Below are 9,629 nucleotides of genomic sequence, written 5' to 3' on the forward strand. Positions count from 1 at the left end.
TATAAGTACACATGTAAATACATATATTCCACTTCAGCATCTTACACAGTCATAACATCTATCCAATGTCAAAACTACCTAGTTTTGAATAAATGTGTACAAACTTATCCCTGAATGAGAAGCTTCATTAGAAATACTTTTATTCATAATCCATAGACAATTTAGGTTTATACATGGTACTTGAAAGTGGGAGTTTGAATTTCCATGTAGTCCTTTCTCTGAACATATAGATACTACCTTCTCTAGCCCTCTCTCTTTAGCTGTGACCAAAAGTAATGGCAATCTAATGAACAATTCAACAATCTTATTTAAAATATTATAAATGTAAAAAGTGGAGTGATGCATCATGATGCTTTAAAAGTTCAGAGGAGGTTGTCATAGTCTTTAGAAGGACTAGCTACTGAACTCTGTCCTACAAAGCATGATGCATGCACAATGCTGAGTTATATAGTGGGAAAATTAAGCCCATGAACAGCAGGAAATATGTTTTTACAATATACATCAATGAAACAGTCATTCGCTATCACTTATTTAAACAAACCATAAGAATAGTATTTTGCACTTTTATTCAAAAGGGAGGATCTGACCTGGCTGTTATGGCTCAATGGCTGAGCATCGACTGATGAACCAGGAGGTCATGGTTTGATTCCAGGTCAGGACACAGGCCTGGTTTGCAGACTCGATCCCTAGTGTGGGGCATGCAGGAGGCAGCCAACCAATGATTCTCTCTCATCATTAATGTTTTTATCTCTCTCTCCCTCTCCTTCCCTCTCTGAAATCCATAAAAATATATTTATTTTAAAAAGGAGGATCTGGTATGGAATTGTAAAAGCTTCAAAATGAGGGGAAAACACTAACTTCAAGTTAAATGCATTTTAAATTAAACTCTTATGATTTAATGTATATCTTCCTTTTTAATCCATATTAATGAATATTAATCATTAAGTAATTCTTTCCATAAGTTAGAAGGAGGGTCAATTTTCATAAACTGCACAATGAAGTTGGATCCATGTATGGAAACAATGATCCAAAGACAATTCCCCTGTAATCACACTGTTGTGTGGACTTGACAAGTCTCACTTCTCTTAAGCCCATCAACAGATTACCCAATTATCAGCAGATAATTACGAAAGCCTGCTGTGTGTTCACCATTCTGCTAAATCACCAGGATTCAATGCAGCTATTATGTGTTCACTCTAGGTCACCTCACTCAAGGGAGGACCAGCAACCTTTTGGGATCTACATGGGTCAGTCATGATAACCTACTGTCAGTCTTACTTAGTTCTGAGGCAAACACCTCACCCAAGACAGGTCAACTAGAGTTTTGTCTTAAGGCTCTAAAAATGAGCTAATGATGGAGAGCAGTGGTCTGTGAAGCTTGGGAATTCCATGGCTTTGTTTCCTGAATGGACTGAGAGATTGGAGCCAGAGTTTAGAGATGAGAGAAGAGGGCGTGCTCAGTCCTCTGGTATCAGTAAATCCTGAGGGCCTGCTAGACACTTGTTCTTCTTAGAATTACATTAAAGTGTCCTTCAAATACCGCTCTTCTGTCTAATACAGTTCAAATCATTGTTTTGCCCCTTAAATTGAAAAGAATTACAATGAACATACTGATGAACAGGAAAATGTGTTGATGCCCACCACTTTTGAAGACATTTGGGAGAATCAGTACATTTGGGTATGCTACACAAAGGTGCAATATGAAACTCACCCAATGGACTTCAATCCACTAACTGAGCTGCTACTGTGTGCTCTAGGTGCTCAGATAAAGGCCAAAAGTCAGAATAAACAAAGGGGATAGATATAAAAATAATGATGACAAGAAACACTAGGTGTATAATGACTGTAAACTGCTTTCATTCCTTTTAGCTTTAACCCACTCTTGCCAATAAATCAGGTTCCTGTACTAATATACCCTGCCCTCAGGGGAAAAGCAATTTACAGTTGCTAAGAGATGAGTCAGTTGAAATAAAGAAAATTCTAGTTTTTCTTCCCTCACAGAATAGTACCAAAGCTTAAAAGCACAATTCTTTAAAGATCTAGGAAGCAAGAGCTTACTAGAAACAAAAACCAGGGAGTAGCTGAGCAAGTGGCTCAGAGAAGGGAATGGCCCCAGATAGAGGTGGAGAGTGTCTCTCTCCACAGGGACCTTAGGTCAGGCTCCTAGAAGCCCTGCTGGGGCTGGAAAAGCATAAAAGAATCCCTAAATTTCCCCAAGCTCTCCCCCTGCAATCTCCACACTCAGGCAAAAAAGTTTGAGAAGGCTGAAGAGACCAAAAGGCAGCTAAGATGGGAACAAAGTGGACAAAATTGGTTTACATTGTGACCTAGGTCACAGCAGGGACAATGGACATTGAAATCAGGTGGAAGCTCAGCAGATCATGGACCAGACAGAAAAAGCCAAGGTCAGCAAGGACTCAAAGTCCCCACTCAGACCAGAAGTTCTGCGACTTCCCTCCAGGCTCCAGATGAAGGATGTGTGTAAATTGACTCTCCACTTCTTGCACCCCCCTCCATACAGATTGTCCCAGGAAAGAGAAAAAGACACAGGCAGTAGGAGACTATCCACTGGACTGAGTTCAAATTCTGAATTGGGTACACTGAAAATCTATTGTGATGGTCACTCAATATCGAGGGCCGATAAGTTGAAGTTTATTGGTTGTGTTTATTTTGTTTTTTGTTTTTTTGGGGGGTTGTTTTATTTTAATCTTTATTGTTGAAAGTATTATATAAGTCCCTCTTTTTCCCCCATTACCTCTTCCAGCCTGCCCCTGCCACCCCCCAAATCCCCAGGGTCTGTGTCCATGGGTTATGCATATACACACAAGTTCATTGGTTGATCTCTTCCCACCCATCTTCCCCTGCCTTCCTTCTGAGGTTCTACAGTCTGTCCCATGCTTCTATGTCTCTGGGTCTATTTTTGTTTATCAGTTTATATTGTTCATTAGATTCCACATATGAGTGAGGTCACATAATACTTATCTTTCTCTGACTAACTGGCTTATTTCACTTAGCATAATCCTAGGAACAAAATATAGGTCTTCAGGAGCTGGTTGAATTCAGTAGGCATATCTAGAAAGATTTAAACATTTTTATAGTCTGTAGACATAAAAAATATGAAGAAGGGAAAATGTACTCACACATATCACAGAGTGAAATGCGCATTCATTCATTCATCACATACTCCTCAGGGGACGTGCAGCTCCTGAGTACAGATATCCCGTCTCAAAGGGCAGGAAACCCACTCTCTTTAGATAATAGGAGTTCTGATTACAAAACTGACTTCTGATGGTAAAAATAGAACTGTTCATTGAAGAAAAAATAACTAACGTACGTGATTGGCTATCATTTAGAATACATGCATTCTAGACTTGACCCTGGAATGTCTAAGTCCCAGTTCTGTCTTGTGAGTTGGCTCTTGATTATATCACCTAACAGATCTGAGCTGAGTTTTCTTAATTTGTAAAACAGAGAAAATAAAGCCTTTGCTACCTACTTTGCTGATTATTGTGACACCAAATAATATATGTGAAGGCACTTAAAAATCAAAGCTCTAAATAGATGTAAATTTCATATCATAACACTCAAAGACCAGCTCTCTCATAAAGAGTACTGACTCTGTGGTCACAATTACTCATAAAATTATGCATGAGAGACCAGAATATGATACAGAAATAAAGTGTCCTGAATTCTCGGTGGCTTAATAAAACAAAGTTGTATTCCTTGCCTATGTTATACATTCAATGAAGTTGGCAGAAGACACAGCTCCACATAGTAACTTAGAGTCCCAGGCTTACAACAGCATCACCATTTTGGAATGTTGCTATTATATATTAAGAGGCAGCATATGAATTGCTGCATCGCGGGAAGAGAAAGTTCATGGTGATCAGCACACCCACTCTCACCTGTCTCAAATCTAAATGGAACGGGTCATGTCTATTCACAGCCTACTGGCTAACGTAGTCTACATCATACAGAACTAACTACAAGGGAGAAGGTCTGTGGTTCCAGAGACTCAGACTGGGAGTCACCTCTGCAGAGTCAGTCCTCAGTCACCGGGGTTTGGACATGAACCACACCACCAGCTTTCCTGGGTCTCCAGCCTGCAGATGGTCTTAGCCTCCATAGTCTGTCCCATGGAGCAAACCTTCCTGATAAATATCTCTCTATAGTATACCTCTGCATCTATGTGTATTCTTACTGTCACCTTCCCACCAGTGTTTCAAGGATCCAATTCACTGAAGTTGTTCCTATTACAGATGTCCCCTTCCCCCCCCCCTTTGTATTTTTCATGTCAGAGTTTGATATAGAAAATTTTAAAGTCTTCTACAGTTCCACCCAGTTTTTTGAACCTGTGAAACAGAATTATAATGACTTGTGCATTTCTCCTCTGACAATTTTATGATCTGTATTCATTCTCGGTTGATTTTAATTGTCTGATTTCCTTCACATTGTGGGTCACGTTTTCCTACTTCTTTGATATTTTTATTGGATGCCAGAGTTGAATTGCATTTACTTATTTTTTTAATATATATTTTATTGATTTTTTTACAGAGAGGAAGAGAGAGGGATAAAGAGTTAGAAACATCGATGAGAACGAATCATCGATCATCTGCCTCCTGCACACCCCCTACTGGGGATGTGCCCACAACCAAGGTACATGCCCTTGACCAGAATTGAACCTGGGACCTTTCAGTCCGCAGGCCAATGCTCCATCCACTGAGCCAAACTGGTTTCAGCGAATTGCATTCATTAAATGCTAGATATTTTTACAAATATTCTTGAGCCTTGTTTTTATATATACAATAGTTAAGTTTATTATTAGTATTATTTATTGTACTGGGCATTCAGTGAGCTCTTTATCTAGATTCCATATCCTCTGGTTCTGAGATATCTTACTTTTGTTTGATTATATTTCCTTTTATCTGTTTTCTAATAACAGTACCTACAACTCTAATTAGTCTAATGTTGGACTTCCTGGACTAATTATATATGTAAAATCCCTCTCTTACACTATGAATATTCTTTTCTATTGCATCTTATTTTCTTTGAATGCAGTATCTATCATTAGCACTCCTGGAATATTAAATACAAGTGAAAATGTTTGATCTTTTTTTCTTTAGCCTTTTGTACTCTGAATCATCTGTCTTCTCTATTACAATTTTCTGTTTTACATATTTTTATTTTGCCATTTATGTTATGTGATTCTTAACTCAGCAATCATATTTTAAGGGTAAGTGTTTGAAATGCTGATTGAAAGCTTTAAGTGCATGGGCAAGATTTTTAAGCTTTAATGGAGGATTTCCAAATGCCAATATATGCAAATATTTTCTCCTATATTGGTCAGCTTCCACAGAGAATACATCCATTGTCTACCTTATGCTGTAAGCTTAGCTACCAGCATATGAGTGCTAAGTTGAAAAGGGGGCTGAATCTCAGGATTCATTGGAAAGACAGACTAGCCCTAAGCTCACCCACTGACTTGGGTTTCAAACTTGTCTTACCTGTATCGTTTAACACTATTCAGCCTAGTGATGTTTCTCTTAACATTTACTTTATTTCCTTTCCATTTTGTTTTGAGAAGCTGGGGGTTTCCTCTTAAAGGGGGAAAAAGTTAAGGAGTGTATCCTTATCTAAAACCATTACCTTTAAACTTTCTAGTCAATAGAGCCTAGAGTGAAAAAAACAGGGTAATATTTAAATTAATGAAAACTATGTTAATTGAAAGATTGTATCTTTAATGGTAAATCACGAAATTCCATATTTACATTGTTGCTCCATTACAAAAGAGATGTTTTCTATCTGAATTAAGAATGTCTCTGAAGATGGTAGCACTTATATTTTCTGCTCCTATCCCTGGACCTCTACAAGCCCCACACATTTCCCTCTCCACCCGAAGGTACAGCTCTAGGACTGTCCACCCTTGGAGGCCTCTTCCAATCTGCACCTTAGTGTGAGAGCAGGAACAGCTGAAGGGGAAGCAGTGATGCCATGGCTCAGAACAGACCCACTCCACTGCCTCCCTCTTTCTGAAAATCAGCTGTTGAGCGGGGGAACGAAGCCAGAATTATCACCAGCTGTTTCCCAAGCTGTTTTTGGCAGAGTCATAGAAGAATAGACTCCTCAGGCATATTCTTGAGTAATGTCAGTGGAACTGAAGATCTGTCTCCACAAACATACAGTATAGAAAAGAGAAAGTGGCTTGATCGCTTAGTCTTCCAGTCTTTATACCAAAAAGGCTTTGCAAGCCCTCCCTACCATGCTTAGAGTCTCTAATATTTGCAACCATCTCCAATACTTTAATGGCCCTATTATCAATGGCTCCATGAGTTTCGGTGCTTTTTTTTTTATTAACTAAAACCAACTGGAATTGGTTTTGACATGAGATATACTATAAGAGAGAAAAGAGATCAAAACAATTGAAATCAAACCAGCTGGATTTTTTTTTTTTTTGTCCTTTGTACTTGTTTTTTTTTTTTCTCCCTTCAATGTACTATACAAAAAAGTACTTTGAATTTAACTATAGACACATTATTTCAAGCAATAAGTAGTATGTCATCATGCAAAGCCATTTGCCAAAGTTGGTTCCATGTTGATAGCTTGAAGAAGATCAGAAGCCAGAAGTGCAGTACCATTGATGGCCTGAGTTTCTAATTGTAATCAACTGGAACAAGTAACTATATTTTTAATGATGTTCTTAGTAGTATATGGGCACCTACACCTATATCCCTAGGCCTCAGATTATTTTTACATAATTGGGAGAAAAATCCCCCAACACCAGGATAACCTCCCAAAGAAATACATCAAAGGATCATTGTTCAGTGTATATAAATTCATATGAAAATATAAATCACATGGTCCTTTACAACAAAGAATACTTTGAAAGAAGAGCATGTTTGATGAAAGTGTGTATAGAAAGGAAACTAGTCAAAAAATGCAAATGAACCAAAAGTTTATTGAGAAGTCAGAGCTAAGAGAAATCTTAGTAACTCCTAAATTATTTTTCTTTGAGGGGTTTTTTCTCCCAAAAAAGGATTCAAGACATCTCACATGTTTTAGTTCATGACTGTTTTCTTGCCAAATCTAACTTGAAATATTATATTCTAAATATACATGTCACATAATCTTGAAGATCCTTTCCCTTACTTGAATGAGGCATGGCCAAACATTTTCCTGGCAGTTATTATGTCTATATGAATATACTAGAATACGATAGATCTAGCTAAAAAATTAGTAGGCTAAATGCCATGTAAGAGCATGAAAATACTTATTTGGTCAATGTTAACAGGATTTCCAAAACAGGCTGTATAACATAGACATTACTTGACATTAGCCTTTCAAAAGAAGTTACTGTTAGAAGAAAAAAGTTTCATTTGAAAAAATACCACTACTGAGTTCATTTACCTTTTTATTAAATCTAATGAAGAAGAAATTTAAGCATCTGAAAATAAAGAGCAAAATTACATTGACCTGCACTGGGAACACATTCAGATTTCATTAAACAAAAACACTTGCTATCTCTATGCTTACTTATCTAAGAACTAGAATCCCAGTGCACGAATTAGTGCACCAGTGGGTTCCCTCTGCCTGGCTTGAGGGATTGGGCTGAAACTGGCTCTCCAACATCTCCCGAGTGGTCCTGGATTGTGAGAGGGCCAGACAAAGGGACCCCACAAGCACACAATCTGGGCCAGGGTGGAATGCTAGAGGTTGGCCAGCCAGGGAGGGACTGCAGGAGGGCTCCAGTGCATGTCCTGCCCATCTTGCTCAGTCCCAATTGGCTGGACCCCATCAACAAGCTAACCTACTGGTCAGAGTGTCTGCCCCCTGGTGGTCAGTACACGTCATAGTGAGCAGTTGTGTGGCCTTAGCATATCATTAGCATATTATGCTTTGATTGGTTGAAAGGCTGATCGGTCAACCAGACACTTAGCATATTAGGCTTTTATTATATAGGATGTTGGTATTCTGCATCTGCAGAGTTTTGTTTTTGTTTTTCTCTTAGTTATCTTATAAGCACTAGGTATAAACTTGCTATCATGTAGAAAAGAAGTGGTAAGAACAGACATCTCATCTTGTTCCAAATAGAAGGATGACATTTAATCTGATTATGTGTGATGTTTGCTGTAGGCTTTTTATAGAAGCATTTATTATATTGAGGAAATTCCCTCCTATTCATTTTCTACTGAGAGGTTGTTGTTTTAATCATGAATAGATATTAAGTTTTTTTCAAATGATTTTCCTGCATCAATTGAAATGATCATATGGCTTTTCTCTTTTAGTCAATTAAAACAGTGAATTACATAGATTAATTTTTAAATGTTAACCCAGCCTTGTATTTCTGGTATAAACCCTACTTGATGAGGATGCATTATTTTTTGAATTTATTATTGGGTTGGATTTGTTTATATTTTCCATGAGGGATATTGCCCTAGAGTTTTTGTTTCTTTGGCTTACTGTTTTAAATACTTTATTTTTAGAGTAATTTTAGGTTCATAATAAAATCAAGAGGAAAATATAAATATTTCCCATGTGACCCCTGCTCTCACACATAAAAAATTTTTCCATTATTAGCATCACTCATCAAAATGGCACTTTTTTTTTCTTCTTAAGGATGAACATATCATAATTACCCAAAGTTCATAGTTGATGTAAGGGTATAATCTTAGTATAATATTATACATTATACAATTGCCCCAATGGGTTAGGATAAATATGTAATAACATATATCCATTTCCTTCCACCACCACCCCTACACACACACACACATACACCTGTCAACTATAGTTTTGCCTTTTCCAGAATGGATTGGCTTCTCTCATTAAGTAATGGACATTTAAGGTTCCTCCATATCTCTCCATGGCTTCATACTCATTTATTTTTAATGCTGAATAGTATTACATTGTCTGGACGTACCACAGGTTATTTATCCATTCACCTATTGAGGAACATCAGGTTGCTTCCAAGTTCTGGCAATTATGATGAAAAAAAGCTGCTACAAGCATTTATGTGCAGTGTTTGTATGGGCACGTGTTCAACTCCTTTGAGTCAATACCAAGGAGTGTGATTGCTGGATTATATGATAAGAATATGCTTAGCTTTGTAAGAAACCACTAACGTGTCTCCCAAAGTGGCTGTACCATTTAGCATTCCCACCAGCAAGGTACTGGAATTCCTGTTATTCCATAGTCTTGTCACCTTTTGGTTCTGTCAGTGTTCCAGATTTTGGCCACTTTAATACATATATAGTGATATCTCATTGTTGTTTTAATTTTTTTTCATGATGAATGTGAAACATCTATAAAACAGTTTTATGAGGAATTGCACATAACTCTGAAGGTGTAGAAGCCCATTATCAAATAGTAATAACTATACTCAATTTCCTAAGAAAAACATGAGTTTAAATAATAATTTTCCCTATAAATTAAAATGAGAAGTAGACATAACAAAGGTCTCTGAGCACAATAACATTTACAAGAAGCTCACATGCCCAGTTTTAATGTTGAACAAGTTTTATAAATAATGAGATGCAAGAATAATTTAATTAGTAATTATAAATTATTTACATTACTTTAGACAATAAGTTAAGTAATTAATTATTCTGGCTTTAATTCTGTGCATTTCCAAA

This window comes from Pipistrellus kuhlii, unplaced genomic scaffold (genome assembly GCF_014108245.1).
Source record: "Pipistrellus kuhlii isolate mPipKuh1 unplaced genomic scaffold, mPipKuh1.p scaffold_m20_p_7, whole genome shotgun sequence".
Classification (NCBI taxonomy): domain Eukaryota; kingdom Metazoa; phylum Chordata; class Mammalia; order Chiroptera; family Vespertilionidae; genus Pipistrellus; species Pipistrellus kuhlii.